Source organism: Microplitis mediator, chromosome 5 (assembly GCF_029852145.1).
Source record: "Microplitis mediator isolate UGA2020A chromosome 5, iyMicMedi2.1, whole genome shotgun sequence".
NCBI classification, from domain to species: domain Eukaryota; kingdom Metazoa; phylum Arthropoda; class Insecta; order Hymenoptera; family Braconidae; genus Microplitis; species Microplitis mediator.
In genome coordinates, this window is record NC_079973.1 from 10208004 (window position 1) to 10234105 (window position 26102).

At 28.5% G+C, this 26102-nt stretch overlaps 1 protein-coding gene and 1 long non-coding RNA gene across 9 annotated transcripts in view; one reads left to right on the top strand and one right to left on the bottom strand.

The window, feature by feature from the left end:
* Positions 1-26102, top strand: part of LOC130668593 (homeotic protein ultrabithorax) — a 639564-nt gene that overhangs the window by 29562 nt on the left and 583900 nt on the right. For 5 of the 7 annotated variants that reach the window (XR_008990046.1, XR_008990044.1, XR_008990048.1 and 2 more), the window contains exons 1-2: positions 8632-8770; positions 14893-14935. The gene's annotated coding sequence lies outside the window, so the exon portion shown is untranslated. Of the gene's footprint in view, positions 1-8631; positions 8771-14892; positions 14936-26102 lie in introns of those variants that run through there. The other 2 variants (XR_008990049.1, XR_008990050.1) reach the window with 1 other exon arrangement.
* The window catches only part of LOC130668601 (uncharacterized), a 29709-nt gene continuing 12300 nt past the window's right edge, over positions 8694-26102 (bottom strand). For both annotated transcript variants that reach the window (XR_008990056.1, XR_008990055.1), the window contains 2 exons: positions 13509-13606; positions 8694-8822 (listed from right to left, as the gene is read on the bottom strand). This is a non-coding gene — a long non-coding RNA (uncharacterized LOC130668601). The remainder of the gene's footprint in view (positions 8823-13508; positions 13607-26102) is intronic.

Sequence of the window (26102 nt, forward strand, 5' to 3'; positions counted from 1 at the left end):
TAAAAATATTGATAACAATTTTTGTCATGAATGAAATATTTTTACGATACAAAAAATCCAAGATTTTGCTTTTGAAAAAATACCAAAAGTATGAAAAATTCATTTTATTTGTTCATCCACTTGATTTTTATTCTTTACCACTTCCAAACTCTGCATCGATATATGTCTATGTTTTTTTTCGTTCAATAAATATGAATTAGACTTCAATCCACTTACCACTTCACCGTTTGCTTGATGCCAACTGAATATACTTTTGCTATCTTACATTTTATTATCTTAATATTATATTTTTCTATCAGAGTAATAATGGAAAATTGTCGAAGATTCAAAAAAAGGATTACAGGAAAACCTTTCGTATTTTTAGTATCATTGGAATGGGTTGTAGTAACTTTATTACTCGAATATATCCACAAATTACATTACATATTTTCTTCTCTAGAAAAATATAAAACATCGAATTTTTTTTGTGCATATTAATTTTTAAATTATGATGTGGATTAGCTTAAATTCATCTAAAATTCACATATATGTACATATATTCATTTATTTATTTACGCTGCTTGGCTTTTGATACATAAATTATATCAAAAGATAAAATATATAATGACTATTTTACATGTAATTAGGAATAAATATATGAAATATTAATTTTCAAAATTAACATATAACTCAAACTCAATGAAATTCAAATGAATATAAAATTAAAAAATTTATATAAATATAAGAATTACCGAAAAATCAACAACCGTACAGAGAAAAAAATGATTTTTTGGTGTAAGAAATTTTTACTTACCCTAAGAAAATTTTTGCTCACCCCTAGAAAAGTTTTTCTCGCTCCAAAATAAAAATTTTCTTGGGGTGATTAAAAATTTTTCGCGCCAAAAAATCCTTTTTTTTCTGTGGATAATAATGATCAGTCAAAATTTCGCTATCCCATTAAGTCTTTAGCATTACGTTTAAATGAGCCCATAGACACTTCTATCTACTGAATTATGTATACACATATATATCTACATATTTTATACCACTTTGTAACCACAATTTAATGAACACATGTGTCCTTGTCACATTACTTAATTCACGTAAATATTTCACAGTTTTATTCAAAATTATCTAATTTTTATAAAAATCATTGCTTTTAATAAACTTATGAATTTAGAATATATATAGTAATTCGTAGTAATCAATACGTTGCAAACTATAATATATAATATTTTGTCAATATTTGAATTTTATATTAACATAATTAATAAAAATTAATGACTACTTTACCTGGTTCCAAAATATCAAGTCAAAGAAATAATAAAAATTTTTTTCGGCCAACAAGTTGTCGACAAAAAAGGCTCAGGATGTGAACACGGTCCGAAATTCGACCAATAACGAGGCCTAGAAACAGTCAACCAATAAAATTTCGATGTGATTTTGACCAATTTTTGGCCTTTTTCCAATAAAATTCTACGGCTTCGACGTGACATTGGCCAAATTTAGACCACTTTCAATAAGATCGTCCGAATTCGGCCAAAAATTTTCCGGGTTCTGTAATGACTATACTGTCATACATTTACTGTTGAAGCGCATAAAAAAAGTCGCGATTAAACCCAGAAAAACGCGTACTTACAATTGCTTAGACATCACCTTATTTTCAAAGTATACAGTTTTGAAATAAATGAGATGAATTTTTATGAGGGTTAGTTCCGCTTTCACCGCTAACACTTGACTTACTTCAACAGTTAGAGCACAACCCTTTGGGTTACATTTTCTCTTAACGGGTATTTTACCCTTTTCCGTTATTACTCACTTTCACTACCCGGTGTTCAGAATTAACTGAAAGAAAACTTGTATCTATTTTTAAAATATATATTTGGGCAAAAAATACTTTCATTTCCGAGCAGACCAAAAAAAAAAAATTAAACAATATCTCGTCCACATAAAAAATTTCTGGGTGATTTTCTTAAATCTTCTAAATTATGAGTTTTTAATGAACAGATTTTAATTAAGATAAGAAATAAAATATTCCATACAATTATTCATTAGTTACGTGCTGAATTTCGTTTATAATCAGGAACCGACGGTGTTTGACACTCTTAAGAATTTTAGTTAAAATGTTAAGAAATATTTTTTTTAGAAAAAAATTATAATAATTTCGTTAAACAATTTTTTGGAAAATGAGTTGCATTTTACAGAAAAATAAATAATGTTGAATAATTTGCGGCTTTGTATTAAATAAGACCGTTTCTAAATTAGTACCCGATCACTACTCAATTTTACATCTACATAAATCGGACACCATTTAGCGTTTGCACCTCGGATTTTTTTGAAACTTTTTTATCTTTTAGTATAAGTTCAAAGAGGCCTTCATGATTTTTTTCAAATTTTTTCCTCCAACCATTTTCGATATATCGAATTTTAAAAAATGTAGAGATTTTTTATTCAAACGCCTAACTTCGCGAAAAGTGGTTTAAATAAAATTATCTAAGAGACAAAAAAATGTTCGTTTTTAGACATCTTTTCAGTAAAGAATATCAAAAAATTTTTTTGAACCACGCTTTTATGGAAATTTTAACTTTTAAGTGTAAATTGTCGATTTACAAAAAACCCGTACTGATCAATTTTCCTCTTAATTTTTCACAGCAAACTGTCACCTATTCTACAACTTTTCCAGCTATGCTCATAATGAAACAACGATGGGATCTATTTTTTTTCGATTTTTTAAATTTCATATTTCAGTTTTTTTTCTAAGAAAAATGTCTAAAAAAATATCATGCTCAGGATTTACTATTAATAATTATCGGACACACAATTATCATCAAAATTTTCAATTTTCATTTCCATAGAAAAATTATTATTAATTAATTAATTAATTACCTAATTAATATTAATTATTATTAATTGATACTTATAATTTTTCATAATTTTTTTTTCAGCTAAAAAATTATTTCGTGTATCAAATGATGACTACTGCGAATTTTTAATGAAATAATTTTATATCGCAAAAATATCTACTCGTTAAAAAAGATATTTTGTCGCAGTCATAATCTTAAGGTATTAAGAATAAGTTTACCACATCAGTGTGAAAAATCGGAATTACATATCAAGTTTTTTTTTTAGCGAAGTAATTTCGGAGTTTATTTCAATCCTCTGGAGTCAATTTAACTCTGAGGGGATTAAATGAATAAAAAATCATCCACTTCATATAAACTTCTCACCGGGTTTAAATTTAATCCGAGTTCATTCCGCAGATTTTTTCCAGTGTATGCATCTTTGTAATGAATTTAATGATCATGTAATAAGTAATAAAATTTATCTGTGGTATTTATCAATGCTACGAAAAGTTGTATCACTCAATCTCTAGTTACTATAATTTTAAATTAAAAGTTTATTAGCACGAATGCTCTGTTTGTAATTTAATCGTTAGGATTAATTCTGCGCAAACGAGTAAAAAGTTATCTAATATAAGTTTACTTGTGTAAAGTAAACACGTCCAAATTTTCGTATTTGAAGGAAGATCACGTTTGGATAAAATGGCGCCTTGAATCCCAACATATCTCGACTTATACCAGAATAGATTTCGTTAACACATATATCAGTGTAAGAAAAAAGTTCTATGTCAGACTTCGAAATTTAAGACAATTTCGGATTTTCGTTGAAATTTTTCAAATTTTTGTAAAATCTCAATACTAATATAAATATACAAGTATGAAAAAATTCGAGGATGGAATAAGAAGATGAAATAAAACTTTTTGCAAAAAGACATTTACCGAAAATTTCGATATTTCTGACCAAATTTCTTAAATATAAAAAAATCGCTCCGAAAAATGGTCAAAATTTCGAATTTTAAAGACATTTTTCTATTAAACATCAGTATAAAAGTTCAAAATTCTCGAATTTTTTTAAACTTTGAATCATGAGAATTTTTGGAATATTCAAAATTTTAATCATTTCTGCAACTCCGGTCCGAAAAAGTTCAAAAAAATCAAAAATTCGAAACTTTCAGATTGATTAATAAAAAATTTTATTCCATTTCCTGACTCCGTTCTAGAATTTCTTTGCTTATAAAATCACGTGGGGCAAGTGTGCGCTTACCTATGTATTTCAGCTCGATACTGCGCACACTTGCCCCACATGATTATTAATACTAAAATTTTACAAAAATTTGATAAAATTTCGAAATTGTCTCAAGTTTCGAAGTTTGAGGTCCGACTTTTTTTTTACACGCGTGTAAATATATACATCTAATCACTACCTAAGTAATACTCGTTTACAATTTTATATAAATCTTTAGGATGAAATTTTGCTGATTCCTTCGCAAACTTGTAATATGTTAATATCTCAACATTTAGATTTTTTTGAATTTAAATGGAAAAATTAATACAGACATAACTAAAATAAATGTAATAACACACTTTGAAAAGATTAGAGTATTAATGAAGTATAAATTCTTATTGATTACCGATATTATAAAAAGTATTTCTACCTAAATAAAAGTATAAGTCACACATAAGTATAAGTAGCGATGAGATTTGTGTCTTGAGAAATGCCAACGTCAAAAATATCCGACGGACGAAATCACGAATCCAACTAAATCCAACCGAGTCATATAAAACTGATACTGTCATACATACAAAGCACGTGTATATCAGTGTGCTGTGAGAAATGTCAACTGAAGAATAAGATACCAGGTGGACAAAAAGAAGGTTTTCGGGATATATGGCTTTGGCTAGAACACTCATAGCAAACCATACATATTGCTCCATATTTCCCAGGAGAACTAAGAGAGCAAAGCTCAATTCCAAGCCCAATATTACGACTGATATTACGTAAGAACACGGGAGTAAACACTCGACTTCCATTTCGTCAGTTCGAAGGACTCGTTTGTGTTTTTTTGCTCTATATATATCATAGTAAAATGTGTAGTTCTTTTTTTCAATATTCATTTTATTATTTAAACAAAAAAAATCTGTAATTTCCACTTACATTTTTTTTGCAAAAATAGATGTTTTCTTCTTTTACTTAAATGTCAAAATTTTTGTAACATTAATTTCTATTACATAGACTAGTGTAGAAAGTAATTAGTAATACTTGTGTAGAAAATGTCGTCAGAAAATTTTACAAAATTTATTCATGACTGAAATTCAAAACGTGACGTAATGACAAATTTTTGTACTCTTGAAAAGACAAGAAAAGATACAGTAGTAAACCGAAAAATTTTTGCGAACCTTTTTTGAATAAATTAAAATTTTCATAATTAATGTTTAGAAAAAATATTCAGGAAAAAGTAAAAATTGAACTTTTCTGGAAAATTTATACATGTAACAAATTCAAGAATTCGCACTTCGAAAAAGGAGCCTAAGAAAAAAAAATCTTTAGTCAAGTATAATTTTGTAAAAAAAAAAATGTTGAAAACACGTTGGTTCTAAATTTCAAAATATGAGACAATGGTGAAGTTTTTTAAAAAGATTTTTGAACAAAATTCGCTCTAAAAATTTTCGAAAAAGGGTCATTACCGTGAACTTCAAAATTTGAAACAATTCTTAATGAGTTAATCATTTTTTGAACATTGAAAACATTCAAAAGTAAAAAATTCTTTCAACTGAGTGTTTTCCAGGCACATTTTCCTGAATTTTATAAGCGACAATATTCAGTTTGAAAATTTCGGCGGTATTTAAAACATTTAAAAAAACGACTCCAAAATCAATTATGAAATATTTTTGACTTTATAAGAACTTTTCAAGACCAGGTCTGAAGATTCAAATTTTTTTACTCTTGAATTTTTCAAAAGTTTCAAAAATGATCAACTCAAAGTTCAAAATTGTCTCAAATTTAAAAGTTCTCTACTATGAACTTTTTTGGAACGATCTTTTTTTACATGGGTATCAAAAGTGCAAAAGACTCAGAAAAAGCATCAATTTTTCCCTTGAATTTTCAAGAGTTTATCAGCATTCAAAAAAAGTTCGTCGTTGTGTCATGTTTCAAATTTTTGAACAGTAGAAACTTTTTCCCCTTTTTTACACGGGTTGTGTTTCTTTCATTATATTTTTAGGAATTCAAAACTACTGTAAAGAAATTTCGTTATGTCACATTTTCAAGTTCATTATCGTCATCACTTTGACTATTTGCTGAGCAAATTTTTTTCCACGGACATCAATTAAAATAATATAAAAATCAAATATATGATTTATTACTGCAATTAAGTTGTAAATCGTGGAGTATTTAAAAAGGTATATAAATATAAATACATTTGTCATTAAATACAATTTAATGATAAAGATTTTATTTATGGTACTTGAAAGATAATAAATAGATAATATTTTGTAAACAAACAGATATTATTTAGATAAAAGCTTACTGTGGTTAAAGTATATTTACAGTTGTAAAAGTAACAAAAAAGTATAAAATAGTGTTTATGAGAACATTTTCATTAGGATCGCACTTAGCACGTCAATAAAATTTAGTTCAACTCATTAACGAGGTCATTTGAGACCATTTTGTTGTCGTTAACCTTCTGTTCTGTTATTTATACTTTTTTTTTGCTGTTAATAGTTACTAAAATAGTTTCATTTTTTCCTTCAAAAATTTCACAATCAAAATTATTAATTTCACGATATTTCGATATTTTGAGGCCGGTCTAATAATTTCTGATGTTTTTATCTAATTAATACTTTTCGGAATGTACAATAATTTTTTCCAGCTTTTAATTACAGGGAGAGAAGATTACAGTAACGATTACAATATTTTATAGGAACGGTTGCTATTAGATGGGAATAGGTTTTTTTAAATTACTAGTCGTAGGAAAAGCGACCATACTAATTATGGTAATTCCTACTTATATGAATTTCTATTCTTATTCATTTCTATACCTTGAAAGAGAACTTATAGAATTATGTTAATCATTACTGTGCTTGTGGTAAATGTTCCTGTAATAGTATTGTAATCATTACTATAACATTATGGTAATTGTTCGTGTGGTATTATGGGAATTATTTCTGTATCGTATGGTAAATATCCTTAATATTGTAGAAATGGTTACCATAATAATACAGTAATTTTTACCGTGATAATATAATAAGCATTCCCAGGATTATTATTCTGATGGCATTATAGGAAGTATTCCCATATTGTATGGTAATCATTGCTATACTATCATGGTTATCATTACCATACTATCATGGTAATCATTACTGTACTATCATGGTATTATTATCATACTATCATGGTAATCATTACCATACTATCATGGTAATTATTACTATATTATCATGGTAATCATTACCATACTATCGTGGTAATTATTACTATACTATCATGATATTATCATATTATCATGGTATTATTATCATACTATTATGGTAATCATTACCATAGTATCATGGTAATAATTACTATGCTATTACAGCAGTTATTCCCATGATAGGAATTTCTAAATATAATGGTAATCATTACCATAATGTACGGTAATGTTTACTATATTAGCATGGTAACGATTACCATGATATTATAGGAATATTTCACATATATTCTGAGAATGTTTCCCATGATATTTAGAAGTTATTCCCACATGATTCTAAAAACCATTCAAATATGGTCATAGGATTTATCCTATTGGCCTACGGGAACTATTCTCTCGAGTATGATAATCATTACCCTACAAAAAAGGAACTGTAACCGTAATAATAGGTTGATAATTGTTCCCATAGCTATGGAAAAATTTCCCAGAAAATATGGACATCTATCCCATAATTCCCAGTAATTATTACCATCACCCTATACATTGCTATTTCATAAACGTACTAAGAATAGTTTCCTCTCTGTATAGGGAAGGGGGTGGGGCAAGATGGGCTATATATTTTACAGATAAGCCCTTTCTTTTGAGGAGCCTATTTTGCCCTACTTTTCGCTATAAAAAAAGCTGAATAATATCACGTGATTACATTTTTTAAAAATAAATTTCTTATTAAAATCTACAAGTTTAATTTAGATTAGTAATAAAAAGGAAATCTAACCGTCGAATGAAAAAAATTAATGCTTAGGTCATGGTACAGTCTTGAATAATCTTACATTCGAATAACGAGGTTTACGTTTGCGCCGGACAAATTCAATTAAATTGCCTTTCTGTATACTGATAAGAAATTACTTTTCGATTGAGCACAAGTCGTTGCCGTTGGCAAGCAGGTTAATTATCAACCACTCACACTACTACAGACACTTGATATTGTTCTTATTATCATTATTATTATTATAATAAACAACACATATGTATAAATTTTCTATTTATTAACAAATCTCATACATAATAAAAATTTGAATCCATTTTTTAAAATTTACAAAAAAGACCTAATTTCGATTTCCGTTAATTTAAACAGTAGATTAAAAAATCAAAACTTATCAATTGTAACAGAGTTCAGCCATCATAGGCAGCAATGAAACTCTGCTCTAATTATTTACTTATCACATATATGTGTAGAGTAATCGGTCCATCGGCAAATTTATACCATTAAACTTTGCATGTTGGTGGGAGGGCTTTTCAAACTGGGATAAAAAAAAATGCTGTTCTTTATTCGATAAGCGACGTAAAAGTCTATAACTAGCGTATCTGGTAGCAATAAAGCTCACACGGTACAGGTACGTAACTGACTTATAAGAGGTTCGGCACAGCAACGAGTTGGTGCAGTGGTTTGCTTGAACACCGTCGTCGAGCACTTCTTAAACTTTTCTTCAGTTTTTTCAACGCCGATAAATTACTTTTTCTTCTCTGGAATTCATTTTCTGCAGGGTAAGCTATTTCTTGTATTATACGCATACTTCATATTTCATAACAGTTGTATCTGAAATAGAGATCAGCATTCAATTATTAAAATTTTGATAAAAATGAATAATGTAAATATTAGATCATAAATTGCACTGTAAAAAAATTTTGAGTAAAAATGGCCACGGAGAACTTTACACGTGTTCGGGTAAAAAAAAATCATTGAAGAAAAGTTGAAAGTGTTGACTACTTCACTTCAAAACGTGACACAATCACAAATTTTTTTAAACGATTTCTAAACTTCTGAAAAAGCAATTGACTCATTACTAGGAACAAAACTTTTGCCTTAATTTTGAAATGATTGGTTCTAATGTTTGATATTACGGCGAAAATATTGATTTAATCATAAAACTTTGCAAACAAAATTTGTGGGAAATTTGATTTTATAAAAAAAATCTTTCTTATGATTTTTTGATGCAACCAATATTTTCACCGTAATTCCGACATTAAGATTCATAATGAGTGATTCAAATTTGTGTTAATTACGAAAATCTTTATTTTGAAATTACGGCTTTTTTATTAGTCCTAAAAAAAAATTATAAGAGATATTTGTTTTGAAAAATTAAATTTTGGACATCTTTTATTTAAAAAAGTTTTTTATACGACCAATATATCCGCCATAATATCAAAAATTTGACAGCATCAATAATTAATTGTTATTTTTGAATCAAAGTAAAAATCCTAGCTCTACTCATTACCACAAATTGATGTTTTTGACTCATTTTGAAGCTTTTTTTGACCCTCCATTAAAAGTGGTAGGTTCCATAATTTTTTTCAGTGGAAATACGTTCAGAAAAAACCGATTTTGAACAATTTCTGAACGTTTTTCGTTTGAGCATATCTTAATAATATTAGGAAATTTATTTATTTCTCTCTTGATTTTTCAAAAGTTTAAGAAAAGTTCGTCGTTTTGTCACGTTTTGAAGTTTAGAATAGTTACCACTTTTTTTTTTACACGGGTAGGTGCATATTATTAAAAAAATTTGTATGGTCTGACAGTTTGATTTTTATATTTGTGAGCAATGACTTCATTTTTGAAAGAAAAAAATGTGTTTTTTCGTATAAAGATTTTTCGTCACGATTTGAATAAAAAATGGGATAAGTTTTTCAACAGACAATTGCAGCCAATTTAAAATTTTCCCTAAAAAAATTTGTTTCGAAAATAATCGGCAAGTGAATTATTTTTTTGAGATTCGAAAAATTTGACTGGGGAAGAATAGGTCACGGTAATAAAAAAAATTTTTATTTTGAAAATTTTAAATTGGCTGCACTGTCCAGGCTTGTCAACTTACCCCATTCTTTTCTTAAAGCGGTATTTACACAAAAAAAGGATTTCTTGGCGCAAATAATTTTTACTCGTCCCCAAATAATTTTTCTCACTGTAAATTGAAAACAAAAATTTTCTTGGGGTAACAGAAAATTTTTTTTGAGCAAGAAAAAATTTTTCACTGCAAGAAAACTGTCCTCGGAAAATTTTTGTCTTTAATTCATAGTGCAAAATATTTCTTGCACCAAAAAAATCCTTTTCTCTGTAAAAATTTAAAAATCACCAAATTTTTGTCTCAGAAATAGTGTCGCATTTCGCCTGGTCTCTGCTTTCACCCATTTTCTTTACCAATACAAATGATGAAATAAGAAAAAAGAAACAATGAAGTCGACCTAACGGTTCGCAGTTTCATTTTTTTTATCCTGCCGCTATTCCAACAACAGTTACGTTCAACTGAGAAAATACCTCAGACAATTGTGATACTTGTTTTGCTTCACTTCTCAGTACTCTTTCGTTAATAGATTATTCGTGTACTTGTAAAAAAATCTATTATTGCAATAAAATATTTCTTGACTTAAAAATTCATTGATTTACGATCGGATTTCAAATTGCAGAATCTAAAAACTGATAATTGAATCATGACAAAAATGCTGCTGTCACTTTGCCATTACATGTAAAACTTGTTTTATATAAAATTAGAAAAACATTTTTATTGTGACGGTAATGTGGAAGCAGGTATGCTGTAGTAATTTTCACTCCAAGTGAAATGCGTCTGCGTCAGCTCACTGGCTGTTATCCCCGACACATGAAAGACCTCCCAATTGCACCAATTTATTTTCATGTTTCTCTGTAGAATGGCTGGTTCAGTAGATATTTTTATTGCTTGATAATTCCGAGATGACAGTACACATATTTTCTTATTTTTATTCTTTTGGAAAATTTTTTTAATCACAGTATTAAAAAATAAAATGATCTGACTAAAAAACATATTCATTTTTGCAGCAATGACATTTTTTTAATTACACAGAAAAAAAGGATTTCTTGGTTCAAAAATTTTTACTGTTAAGTAAATTTTTGTTTTCAATTCATAATGCAAAATACTTCTAGTTCCCAAAATAAGCTCGATAAAAATTTTTTGAAAGGGCGCGAAATTTTGAAATTTCAGAAATGATCGGAATTCAATTTTTTTTCTAATTTTTTTCATGACTGGCAGCAATAGTTTTTAACTGTATAGTGAATGTTGTCATTTTTTTTGTCTATGTATTTTTTTTTATGTTTTTGAACGACCCTTTGATATAAATATTGAGAGTTTTTGAATTTTTGACATCAATTTGTATCTCAAGAAATAAAAATACAAACCGAGACAAAAAAAAATGAGTTATCTCGACGATATTTTTAAATATATAGGGTAGTAGTACCATTTGTGGCCACTGCTCCATCTTTGGACATTTAATAGGGGAGGGTGGGGCAGAGCGGCCCCCATGGGGCAGAGCGGCCCCTCTGAAATTTTGACCAAAAAAAAAATTTTTTTTTTTTCGACTAATTACTATAAATCCGATATGTTTGCGCATTTTTACCCCTACGCATGACATTTGGGGCAAAATGGACAAGCCCAAAATTTTGAAAAAGTGATTTTTTCATATTTTTATCGTCAAATTAAAAAAAAATTAGTATAATTCCACATTTCTAGCCCTACGCATAACACCTGGGGCAAAATGGACCAGCCGAAACTTCCGAAAAAATTATTTTTTCATATTTTTCGGCCGTTTCTTTATGTAAGAGGCAAATTTGGTCACTAAAAATTTATAAAAATTAAATATTTTTTTTTAGTTGATAAATTTTTGAAATAAAGTAAAATTATAGAATTGATTTTTTTTTTATTAAATAACAATTAGTAATTAAGGTAATCGAGAGTGAACGATTTTTTACGCTTTAAAAAATTTTTTTCGAGTAATATAAAACCAAAAATAGTTGTCAAGAGTAAGAAATACATTCTTAATGATGAAAACAATTAAAAAAAAAAAAAACGAAAAAAAAAAATTTTTTTATCACTTTTTGAAGGGGGGCCGCTCTGCCCCACAAAAAAAAAAAATTTTTTTCAGAATTTTGGCAAAATGTCCATAAATTTGTTCGAAATAGGACAAAAGTAAAGTGATCATATGGTTGAAAGCCACAAAAAATAATAATTGACTTAGGGGGGCCGCTCTGCCCCACCCTCCCCTACTTAGATTAATTAATGATGAACTATAAAATCAAATTTTTTTTTGAAGTGTCATTGCATCTTTTACACATTCTTTTGTTTGAATTTTTAAAGTATCCAAAACTGGCCCAAAATTACTTCTATCTTCATGTGTAAAAATATTCGTTCCAAAAAGATTCCAAAAAAGTTCCGCACGTGGAACTTCTAAAAATAAGACGGATTAGAACTTCGAATGGAACTTTTTTGGAACATTAGTAATTTGGCTGGTAAAAAAAAGTTTTAATGAGAAAATTTCGAGTCAAAAAAGAAAGTTTTTATAAATTTTTTGGAATTTTATATAGACATACAAAAAAAGTTCCAGAATCACCACTTTCGACTTTTTTATGGACTCAAAAAGGCATTCCAAAATCCATTCTCTAAATTTGCTCATAAAAACTTTTTTTTTACCATCAAAATTACTAACGTTCCAAAAAAGTTCCATTTGAAGTTCTAATCCGTCTCATGTTTAGAAGTTCCACATGCGGAACTTTTTTAGAATCTTTTTGGAACGAATTTTTTTTTACACAGGTTATTTTGAGCCAAAATTTTCAGCATGGTATTGATTTTAGGAATAGAAAATATTTCTGCCACACGAAAAAAAATCCAAATTTCGATCATTTTTGAAATTTTCAAAATCTACAGGCGACCTATTAAAAATTTTTATTGAACTTATTTTTAAAGAGGGTTTTCAAAAAGCGTTAAAACAAATTTTCATACGAGACTCAAAAAACTAAAATGGTCTCTTTTTCCGCGCCATCCTAATAAATATGTTTCTATTGACAGTCGACCATCTTTTTTTTTATGATACGGGTTATTTGACAGTAATATTATTGGTTAATTAAATTACTACTAAATTCCCTCGTAAATTATTGGAAGTTTTTTTTCTAACCGTTTCCGAGTTATCTGGGGGATGACATTGACATTTTCCAGGTTTAGAAACAATGAAACGATTGGTCGATAAAAAATTTCTTCAACAAAAAATAATTATCGCCAAACTGTGATCGGTCAAATAAATAACACTCGCGACAGAATTTTTTTTATTAAATTTTACCGCACGCTTTAACGGAAAAACGACAGAAAATATGGTGGCTCTCTATGAAGAATTAATCGAGGGTGAAAATATAATAGTATATTCCAAGATATTTACTTCTAACGAATACAAAATGAAAAATTTTTAGTTGGCTACAAAGTTCCATCACCTGTTGTTGCTGTCTCTTTTTTTTACAATTTAGTAAGGCGGAGTGCAGGTGTAGTAGGTGTAGACTAGCTGAGGTCCGTAGTATCATTATGGCTGACTCTACGACACATAAAATATCATACAAAAAATTACTTTCTTGCTCATCTTTAAATTATAACGTGCAAAATTTATAATATAACAAACATCAAAACAAGTTACAGGATTTTTTTTTTTAGTATAAAAAAAAATATAGTAAATAATTTAGTTCTGAATTGTGAGATTTTTCCTGCTTATATAGAAGTAAATTGACCTGTTTAAGGCATTTTAATAATTTTTTTTGTCTATCATTAAGTGACATTACAATTTCTATTGACAACAAATTTCCTGTAAAAAAAATCGAGCCAAGTACACAGAAAAAAAGGTTCCTTGTCGCAAGAAAAATTTTACATTAAGATATAAAAACAAACATTTTCTCAGGACTAGAAATCATTTCTTGCTTCAAGAGATTTTTTTTTTGATTCGAGAAGATTTTTCTTGTTTCAAGAAAATAGTTTCTTGCCTCAACAAAACTTTTCTTGCTTCAAGAAAACGTTTCTTCCCTCAATAAAACTTTTCTTGCTTCAATAAAACAGTTTCTTACCTCAAAAAAATTTTCTTGCTTCAAGAAAACTTTTCTTGCCCCAACAAAATTTTTTCTCGCCTCAAGAAAACTTTTTCGCTTCAAGAAAATAGTTTCTTGCCTCAAGAAAATTTTTTCTCGTACCAAGAAATTCTTTTTTTCAATTCATAATACAAAAAATTTCTTGAGACAAGTAAAAATTTACTTAGGGCGAGTAAAAATTTTTGTACCAAGAAATCCTTTTTTTTTGGCACAGAAAAAAATTCTTGACTGAAAGTCAATATTCTTGATCCAAGAAATTTTTTGAAAACCTCAATTTTTTCGTATAAAGTAAAAATCTCCTCTGATCGTCAAATTTTCTTGACTCAAGAAAATCTTGACTTCGTTCCTGAAATCGTTTGTCTTCAAAAATATTTTCTTGACTCAAAACTTTTTTCTGTATGCACACAGTTACAATTAAATAAAATTCAAATCAACGAAATTTTTAATTAATTAATTTTTTTTTTCATAAATTTGTCAGATTTTATAGAGAACGAATCACTCTTCTTTTTTACGCGGTGACAAAATTTGATATGACCGCCGAGTTTTAGTTATCGGTGCTCGCTGATAATGTCAGTATAATCGATTGCATTCGGTAACTCGTTTTTACCAGGCGATTTCCTATTACAAGATATTATTGACACACTTTCAAGTTTTACTACATATTTTTACCCCACTTGCTATTTTTTATTTACGTAAACTATTTCCTTAATGAAGATTTTCATAAATTTTTATTTCTATATTACAGGTATACAGCAGACGTCTGACCAATATGGCTCGGCAATTTATGGGTAAGCTTATTAATAATCCAACTTTCGAAAAAAAAAAAAAAAATTATTATTCATTTCTAATAATGTGATAAATATTCAAATTGAAAAGGCTTTGGTGTAGTCATTTTAAAAATTTTTCTATGTTTAAAATACAAATAAAAAGACCGAGGTGACTTACATACATTGTCACAACTTTTCCGTGAGTTGATGGAAGTCAGAAAAGAGCTTCATTGTGATTGGTTACCCTTGTATTTTTTGCCGTTCTCGTTATCCCCGGAACGAGGAAGTACCATTGACATGAATAGAATAAGGCAGAAGAGTGTTCTGTCGTTGGGTTATAGAGCTTGGGTGGAGAAAACGTTGATGCCTTCGATGAGCAAAGAAGTGCCAAAGAATGTTAAGAGAATGACGAAAAAGGACAGATGCTACGGGGATGACAAAAAAAATAGAAAGTTCGAGCGACCTGAGAGTAGAAAATGGAAAACACGTTCCGAAGTTATAAGTTGACATAGTTTAGTTTTTTATGAATGCACTTAATACTTTAGCGTAACCGAACATTATTTATGAAATTTTTTAAAATTTAGTATTCCCTAAAAATTTATTAAAATATTTTGCAAATCATTCCCAGAACTATAAGCTTTTTAAATTTCGAGCTTTTTGAAGTTCCGAGTTCGCTCGTGAAAAATCCACCCATAAGGTGATGGTAATAATTACTAGGAATTGTGGGCTATATCTCGATAATTTCTGAGAAAAGTTTCCATAACTATGGTAACAATCGCAAAATTACGGTAAAAATTACTAGATCGTATGGTAATAATTACCGTAGACAGTGAAAAAAACGGTAACGAATGATGTGAAGAATAGTAATCCAGTCAATATAATAAATATACAGAGAGAAATGTCAAGTAAAAATTCCTATGCAGCATAGTAATGGTTACATTACTCTAGTACAGTAATGGTTACATTACTCTATAGTTCGTATAAGCAGTCACATCAAAGCGGCATGACACAAACTATAGAGTAATGTAACCATTACTATGCTGCTTAGGAATATTTACTTGACAATTTAATTGAAATTTTTCAGATACAAGAAATATTACCATTTATATTGTAACTATTACTATCTGCGATGATAAGTATTACTTGACGAGTAATGAATGGTTAATATAGGCATGATATACGCTGAAAAAAATGGTAACTATTACCATCTCGCCATGTGAAATGATTGTTTATGATAATAGTTACCATGCTTATATGTCAATCATTTTTTTGGTATAGTAATATTTACTGTTTCTAAAAGTAATAGTTACCGTATAGACGGTAATATTTCTTATATCTGAAAAATTTGTAAATTTAATCATCTGAGATAGTAATAATTATTATCTCAGTTAAAAATAGTTACCATCTTCAATAGGAAAATTAGACCATGTTGGCCACCTGACGGAAATTAAACTAAACACATGCAAAAATTACTCTAACCACGGTAAAATCTACAATGGTTACAGTAATTTTTACTATGATCGTTGTAAATTTTACTGTGGCCACAGTAATTTTTGCAAATGCATAGAGAAATTGTTGTTGATTAAAATACTATAATGTTGTAGTAAAGCCGGACCATTCTGACCACCTGTAAAAATTACTATTGCCACAGTAAAATTTACAACGAATACAGTATAAACTACTGGACCCATTATGAATGTTACTATGGTCATGGTAATTTCTGAATGTGTTTATGTCAATTTCCGACAGATGGCCAACATGGTCCGGCATTGCTATAAGCCATAGGACTTAGGCCTCTCGAACTTGATCACTGGCCAAGCGTGGGTTCGAATCCCAGCGGCTGCCGAAAGAATTTTTCACACAAAGAGTGTAAAGTCTTTCGGCCCTGAGGTTCGTCCCTTCGCCGATCCATGAATCCGATCTGGTTTCAAAAATGAATTTGACTTTGGTTGAGGCGTGAATTTGATTCGTATATGAATTCGACTCGATTGGTTAGATTGGGTTCATCCAAGGCCTTATAATATATATATATATATATATATATATATGTATATATATATATATACTGAAAAAAAAAAAAATAATAAATAAGCCATAGTATTTTAAACAACAATAATTTTCCCGTGTACTTCGTTTAGATAAGAGGTATCACGACTTTTTTTTCAGCGTATAGTGAAAAAAATATCACTAATTTAAATAGCGTTATAGTTTTCACTGACAATAAGTGAATATTCGCTGCAAAAAAATGATTTTCACTACTTTGTTTTTATAGAGTAATTGATTCATTACAAAATCGAAATCTATAAAGTTCTCCAATAGTTGCAAAAACTATTAATATCGATCTTCATTAGAAAAATACGAGATGAAAAAATTTCGTTTATTTATCGCACTCACATCCCCACGCTTCTGTGACGTTCTCATCTACAACAATAAATTACCATAGTGTGTTTTTTTTCGTGGATCGTATTATCAGTGACGTAAATCTTGCGACCAATTGCAACAGTATACATGTAAATTAATTATAGTTACAAGTGTGTTGTAATTTTTATCTTTTTTATCACGGTCAGACGAACGACAAGTTTCTTATTGATATTCATTACGTAAGAGATGGGAATTTTTAAGTAATTTTTCTCAAATGAGATTTTGAATTTAAATAAAAATATCGATATATTCTGTTTTTAATTAAAGTTCTCTAAAGGTCAAGAAACTTTTTATTTGATGTTTCAAATTTCGAATTGCGGATTAGTTTTTTAAATCGCACACCGTTACGTCTTGAACAGAATTACCTCTTACTTCAATAAAATATAACAAGACGACACACCAAAAAAAGCGAAGAATGAAAAATGGAAAAAAAGTTGATACTTTTGTACACAGGAAAAAAAGAATTTCTTGATGTAAAAATTTTTTCTCGCCTTAAGAAAATTTTTCTCTTTATTTTGAATTTTTTAAAATTAATTTTCACGAATTAGGACATTTTACGACGACAATCGGGACATTTTAATTCATTTCCTGACACGTTATTAAATTTATAGTAAACATTAGAAACTCATGTTAAAAATAGCATATGATATTTTATTACTAATTAAATATTTTTTAACACAGAAACCTAAAAATTATGAATTTTGGCTGCTTGGTTTTAAATTCCTGCTTGACAGTGTGACGCTCGGGACACGCACGTACGCAGCTATCGATTAGTATACAGACATCGAAATTCTGATGTCTGACCAAATTTCTTGAAAATTTACTTTTTTTTTACCATAAGTAAACTAGTGAATAGTTTTGCAAAAAAATTTTGAAAAATTGATCCTGTATTAAAAATTAAGCATAACTAGAATCGTATTTTTGAAAATCAGTTTTTCACATGCGCGTTCATAATTAGCGTAAAATGTCCCCACTATACAGAAATAAGAATTTCTTGGCTTACGGAATATTTTCCATTATAAATTGCACCCAAAAATTTTCTTTGTGCAAGAAATTTTTTTCTTGGCTCAAGAAAATTTTTTCTCGCCCTAAGAAAATTTTTTTTTTCAATGCATGATGCAAAAAATTCTTTGGACAAATTAAAATTTTCTTTGGTCAAGTAAAATTTTTTTTTTTCTAATAGCATTTTATGGATTATATAATTTTGTATCAAAAAACAAGCAGAAAAGAATACCAGGACAATACTTTTCCGTCAAAAGATTTTTGTCTATCCATAGGATACGTAGCGCCATCTCTTGCGACCAAGCCGACTTGATTTTGAGATCTGCTGTTTTTCTAAGGGGTTCGAGGGGTAAACGTGTCGATGGAGGGAGATAATGGTCGAAAGTGGGATGGATCAGGCGAGACCTGTGTTGTATTAGTCCTGCAGGCTTGCATCGATCACCGTTAAATTTTCCCCTCCGCCATTCAGCTTCATCAGAGCCGGTTCCATTTGTATCGATCCTTGCGCAGTTTTACATTATAAATTATTCAAAAATTTTTCCTCAACTTTTTTTTTCCAACCGATCAATCAAAAACTTTCTACTTTCCATTCATTACAGTTTTTATTTTTAAATTCACTTCTAATTTGACAAAATTCGCCAAATAATCAATTGCTTACTAAAAATTTTTACATGCGAATTCTAACACTACTTATGTCTTTAAAATAATTTTTATTTCTTTAAATACTACAAAATATTACATCCATAATTTATATGCCTTTAAACTCTTTGAAGTATCGTTAAAAAATTCATGAGCAATTTTATTACGTTCATAACGGCTACTTACTTTTCATTGTAATCAAATGTTGCAATCTCATATTGTTACAATACAACAAACAATAACAATTTTGGGTTTTAGATATATTTTTTTATAGACATTATGCCCGAATTTATTTAAATCCTCAGAAAAATGTAAGCGCGAAAATAAAAAAAATAGAGTTAAGATGATAGAAGGAGATAAGCGAATATTCAGCCCCTTTACTATAGATATCATCGTGTAAGTCGGGCTTCATGACAGGGTTAGACGGATTTCTGATAGATGGCGGCAACAGTCAGTTACTTTGGAAATATCCTTAGTGATTATATTTCTGTAACAGTTATGAATAAAAGATGCTATTTGTGTAGATATATTACTGTTTTTTTAACAAATAAAAAATGCGCGTGCGCAGATAAAATTATGAAAAAATTACATATTTTTTCTGGAGATTATACATTGTTACTTTATGTAATGTTTACTGATAGTTCGTGTAAAATCTACATAAGTATGATGTTATCGTTACGGATTAGTTTTATAATTTTAGAAGTATATGAGGGAAAAGTCTAATTTTGATCTAGAGCCGCTCAAAGTCACTAATTATTGAAAACAAATCAGAAAAAAGTCTAAAATAGGAATAGCAGGGGCAGGACTCAATTAAATTCCACATGTTAATTAAATAAAAATAAAAAGTAAAATTAAATAAAAATAGCAAAACTTTTATTTGATTTAAAACAGATCAAATTTTTTGACCCGGGTACTTATGTAATTAGATATATATTATGTATAGTATTAAAAATAGTAAATTTGAGGGTTGAATATATCTAGATTAAGCAGTTAGCTTCTAATTAAACATGGTTGAGTCCTATTTATAAATTTAATGGGTTTATTTCTACTTTCCCCTTTCTTTATAGCCTGCCTTAGTTTATTCGTAAATACTTCAGACTCAAGAAACTTCTTAGTAAATTAAATCAAGGTATCTTTAGTATCGATAGGGGCTCACTTCACATGGGGCTGATTTTGTTGATGAAGGCACTTGAAGACTTGAAAGAAACAGCCGATTGTCTAGAGGAAATGAGTACATTCTATACAACTTTTTATTAAGAAAACTTGAGCGAAATATCAAATACAAGAATCCATTGAATTACTCAATTACATGAAATTATTTCTGAAGCTCGAACTTTTGTAGGCATAAAAAAATTTTAAAGAAGGGAAGCGAACATTATTTATAAATTTGTTTCTTAATTATCTGTTACTCTAAAATTTTTTATTCGTAGAAGTAATTTTGACAGCTGTGTCTCGAATTATTTATACTGAAAGCCCTGCCGTCGGCTCTTTTCAAAATCATATATTAGACTATAGTTGAACCATAAAGTTCACTAAGGAATGAAAACAAAAAAAAAGTCGTACTTCATATTCGTATGCTATTCGAAGAAAATATTTGACACGTTTTTTCTGCTTACAAATTGCTACATATATTTTATATAAATACAAATAGTTTTTGGTATTTTTCTAGCAAATATTTAGGCTAATTTTATTGAAAGCATGTTTTTTGCAAAAAAATGCCCATGGAAAAAAATCGATTGGAAAATGGTCTAAAAAAATACACAAAAATGGTGCTTCATATTCGTATGCTATTCGAAAAAAATATTTGACACGTTTATTCGACTTACAAATGGTTACATATATTTTAAATATATACAAATAGTTTTTGGTATTTTTCTACCAAATATTTAGGCTAATTTTATTGAAAGCATGTTTTTTGCAAAAACATGCCGATGGAAAAAAATTCGATTGGAAAATGGTCCAAAAAAATACATAAAAGTAAACTTGCACTTCTTAACTCGTTTCGCGAGTTAACTGAGTTTCGCGTTTTTGGAAATTTAACCAAAATCAAAAACTAAAAACATTTTTTATCTGAGTACTATCGAGGTGACTATTAAAAATTTTTAAAACAAAATAATGTGATTTTGAGAATGTTGCTGGTCGGAGGTTGAAAGAATAAATTTTCCAAAAAAATGGATCGAAAACATTGAAGAGTTTAGTAATTATACTTTGAAGTGTACATTTAAATTTCGACTTTCAACATATTGATATATTATTACTTGAATCAATTAGAGATTTCTTATGAGTAAAGACCATGGATGGGCGGGGTGGAACTTTGGGACATGGCGACATTCGGATTTATCCTGCGTTCGTTATTATTTAACCATCCTTCCTTTTATGTAATGCAATAATCCTTCGGAATATTATATTTGTAATAAATTATTATTTTTAATGAGCCAACCAATGAAATTAACTAATTAGAATAATCATTAATATAAGAAAGAATTAGTGATATAATATAAGGGGATAATAATTAATATGGCGTGTCTCGTGGTTCTTTACTTATTCTCATTAATATTTAAATGAAAACTTTGAATGTAAAAAATATGTCATATATTTTTTTTTAATTATAAAATTATTATAATTTTTTTTTTATCAACGTAATTTTTTTTTATATAATTTAAAGTATCTGCAATTTTATTTTGGGAAATCTAAATAAAATCAATTTGAACTTTGAAAAATTGAACCCTTATCATATCACGGAAGCCACAAAAAGTAATAACTGGTTCAGGGGGGCCATTTTGCCCCACCCTTCTCTAATAATTAAAATTCACCTTTTGGAAATCTTTAATTCAAAAAATTCAAAATTCGTTAAAAAATATCAACAGTTAAAATTTCATTTTAAAAATATTTTTACTTGAGCCAACTAATTTTTGAAAATTAATTCAAAATCTAAATATTTATAATCTCAAGTCTTTTTTTATATTATTTTGACAGAAGTTGAAGCCATGAAATAAATATCAAGCACATTCGTATTTTCGTAAATATAAAAAGAAAAAGAAATAATAAAAAAAAAAAAAAATATACATATACAGAAGGCTATTGAGGGCGTGTATTCTTTCCGACGGTCTGACATATAAAGCGAGTAAAGCAAGCACCTTTTCCCATGAGTAAACCTTCACTGTATGCCTAAACATTCTGTATATTTTTCTTTAGTATACATATATTCTATATATACATCATAGTCGCGTACACCCTTCGCATACGCAAACGTATCAGCTTTTCAGAGTTTCTTTCTCATTCCGTCGAATCGTCTGTTCCGTGAGATCTCTTCTCCACCCCAAATAAAAATGGACGAAGCCACCGAATAACTTATTCAATTCGTCAGACATCGTGAAAGGACGATATTCGACGTCATACCTCAGAAATTCTCGGATATTTCTTTTCTTCAATACTCTAGACAAATCGAATTTTCTCAGATAAAATTCCTCTGAAGTGAAATGAAAATTCAAGACGACAATTTAATCAAAAAAATACACAAAGTCACAGCATCCTTGGAATCTTTCTTTGATTAAAAAAATTCAATGCCATCAATAATATCCATTTTTTTTTTAATAAAAATACTTCCATATTAATTTTTAAAAAAATTTCTAGTACTGAGTATTCAATCGAATAAAAATTTTATTAGAATGAGAATTTTTTTTTTACTTTTGTTGAATTTTTGAATTTGAAGATTTGTTTTTTTTTTCAAATGTGATCATACATATTCTGTATGAGTACGTATATATAAATATGTAATAGTCTACGTGCTAGGTCGTGGTGAATTTCGCTCTTGTGTACTGTCTCGAAATTTCATACGCAAACTGTACATTAAAAATGCATCAGTACATAACGAAAACTTTTTGAAGGGTCTTCTATTTTACTCATTTAATAAATATCACTATACATATATATGCGAGGACTATAAATGAAAGGTTCACTAACTCCTTTTTCTTAAAATTTTACACCTGAAGTGACAAATAAGCATTGAAAAATAAAATTTTTTATCGTGGTATTTATGAAACAAACGGTTTGTAATTCGTATTGTTATTTACTAACATTTACTATGCTCTTTGCAATCGTATATTTAATTTTACAAAGTTATTTAAATAGCGATTACTCACATGTGAACGGTATATTGTTTTGAAACTCTAGGAGTGTGTAGATGAAACATGGGAATTTAAATTTAAATATAAATGAACAGAGTGAAATTTTAAAACACGAGATATTATTGGGCGTAGAACAACGGCTCTATTCATTCAGTTATTTTTAAATAAAAATATTGTTTATATAATATTATTCAAGTAAAAAAATACTTATGCCAAATTAGTCACTTTTGAGGAAAAATATTTTTGGAGATGAATTTTTTTGGTTTTTTCTTATACTTCTTATGGAGAGTGAATAGGAATTTTTTTGAGCGATTTCGGAGTGACGCGGATTTCATTTCAATCAGCATTCACTCCGCTCTGGAATTTTAATACTTAAATTAATTTATATTTAATAGAAATAACTTTTCTATAAGAACTATAATTATTTTAATAAATAATTTACTCAAGTATTAATAATTAACGCATAATATATTATGTTCTTAATTTATAAAATGTATTAGTAACTCACTAAATTATAATTTCATATAATGCAGAGTAAAAACATTAAATTATTTAATAGTTATCGTGACATAGTTTTTATGGGAATATTTTATAATTCGGTTCAATATAAAATTTTATTTTGTGGTATGGTCGATGTAAGTCATGTGACGGTCTGTGACTCAGTGAAATTATATTAATGATGGAAAATGGAAAATCTATTTCTTTAACTTCATAAGCGCGAAAGTTTTCATTGTCAATTGCTTAGAATTTTTTAAAATTATTTCGCGTGAATTTATGCAGAGGGAGCTCACAATTATTTCCGTAAACGTCTGAATCTAAAAGACCTAACCTCACTTTGTATGAGTAAATTGCTTCGCGATTTCTACTACGATTTCAGTCTGCGTTTTTTCATATTTAATATTTTCCAAAACTACACTGAAAAAAATAATCGGTAGCTGCTACTGATTAATTTTCGGTAACAGCTACCGATTATTTCGGTAGTCGTTACTGATTGGAATCGGTACCGGCTACCGATAAATAAATCGGTAGCTGTTACCGAAAATTAGGTAACTAGTACCGAAATAATCGGTAGTGGCTACCGATTGCCAATAGATAGTTGCTACCAATTATTTTTTTCAGTGTACCTTTGGGAATGAAATTTAGAAATGGTTACAGTATTTTGTGATTGAACCTAAATACCGTTCGGTCTACGGTATAGAGACACGGTAGACTCACGCCATGACACTTCACACATATACATGTGTTTGATTTGAACGTATACTTGGCGCGAGATACTACCGTGTCTCCTTATGCAACCATTTGAAATGTTACTATGGTCATAGCAATTTTTGCATGTGTTTACTTCAATTTCCGACAGGTGGCCAACATGGTCCGGCTTTACTATGACACCATAACATTTCAAATAACAATATTTTTCCTAGGATATAAAATTAATAAATGTCATTAAATTAAAATGACAAATATCCTTGAAAATGTAATTTTGGTTACGAAATATTGTGATTTTATTATTAAAATTATTTAAAATATGAGAATAACATATTTTTCCAGAATACACTATATTTATGTCATTAATTTTTTACTCAGAAAATTGATAGCTGAGAAAGCTTTCATATCAGGGTTAATTTTATTTGTTTTGTCATATCTCAGTTTTTACTTCTCAACTTTGTTTTCCCACGAGATTCTCGTGCTCATGCTTGTTTTACTAATGTAATATCAAAAGCATTCGCGAATATTTGGATGAAGACATGAAAAAGATGTTTACTTTACGATTATATTTTAAAACTAAATTTTTTAATTTTACGTTACGTAAACATTTTTTTTCCACGGTATAAAAAACATATAATATATGATTTATTTTTGCATGCAATCTGTATTATCTATTTTAAGAGTTGCGCAGCTAATACGAATTATCTATAACTATTTGATTTCATAAATTTATTTTCGTGATGTAGATGATCTTTTTATACGAAATTGTTTATTTTTTATGTTTATATATTATTTATGATACTTTTTCTGAGAAAAGATTTCATACTTAAAGTATATCAGTTTTCAGAATAAGTGATCAGTCAAAATCATATTTCGGGTCATGCAAATTTATTTGTGTGTAAGAGGTCAACTGATGATTACATATATCACACAATTTATGTAAGTCGTTCATATCAATTTTTGGTAAAAGTTATTCACTTTTGACTTCCCCACATGCACGTGGTTAAATTTTTTAATATTATTCCTCGAAAGAGTCGATAAATTTAAATGATTATTTTGGCAATCGAAGATAACTGACAATTTGAATTTGATTAATTGATGATATCGATTGCTGGAAAGTTTCATCATTAATAATTCTTTTGTTGAAATTTTATAAATTTGAAATTTAAAATTTTCAATTCAAAACAGAAAGAAATTTATAGTAACCGCTCTTAGTGAGCTTATGAAATATCAACGATAAGGTTATGGTAACAATCACTTGGAATTGTGGGATATTCCCCCATAATTTCTGGGAAAATTATCTATAACTATGAGAACAATTTCTATAATTATTGGAATAGTTTCTTTATCGTATGGTAATTGAATTGGTAATAATTACCGTACTCATAGGAATCGTTCCCAGTCACGTAGTAATAAATCCCATATCCACATTGGAACGGTTCTTACATGCGTATGGGAATAAACCCTATGCATCATGGTAACCGCTCCCATAATATTGGGGTAATCGTTACCATATATTATGATAACAGTTACTATAATAGTACGGTAAAAATTACCATAATATTATTGCAATGATTTCCATAATTAATAGTAAAAGTTACCAGACTATTATGTTAATAGTTACTAGAATAGTATAGTAATGATTACTATGATAATATGGTAACTATTACCATAATATAAAAATTTTTGAAATATTATAGTAATCATTACCTTGTATTTTGGCAATGATTCCCATAATTTATAGTAAAAGTTAATATACTGTTATGATGATAGTTACTATGATAGTATGGTAA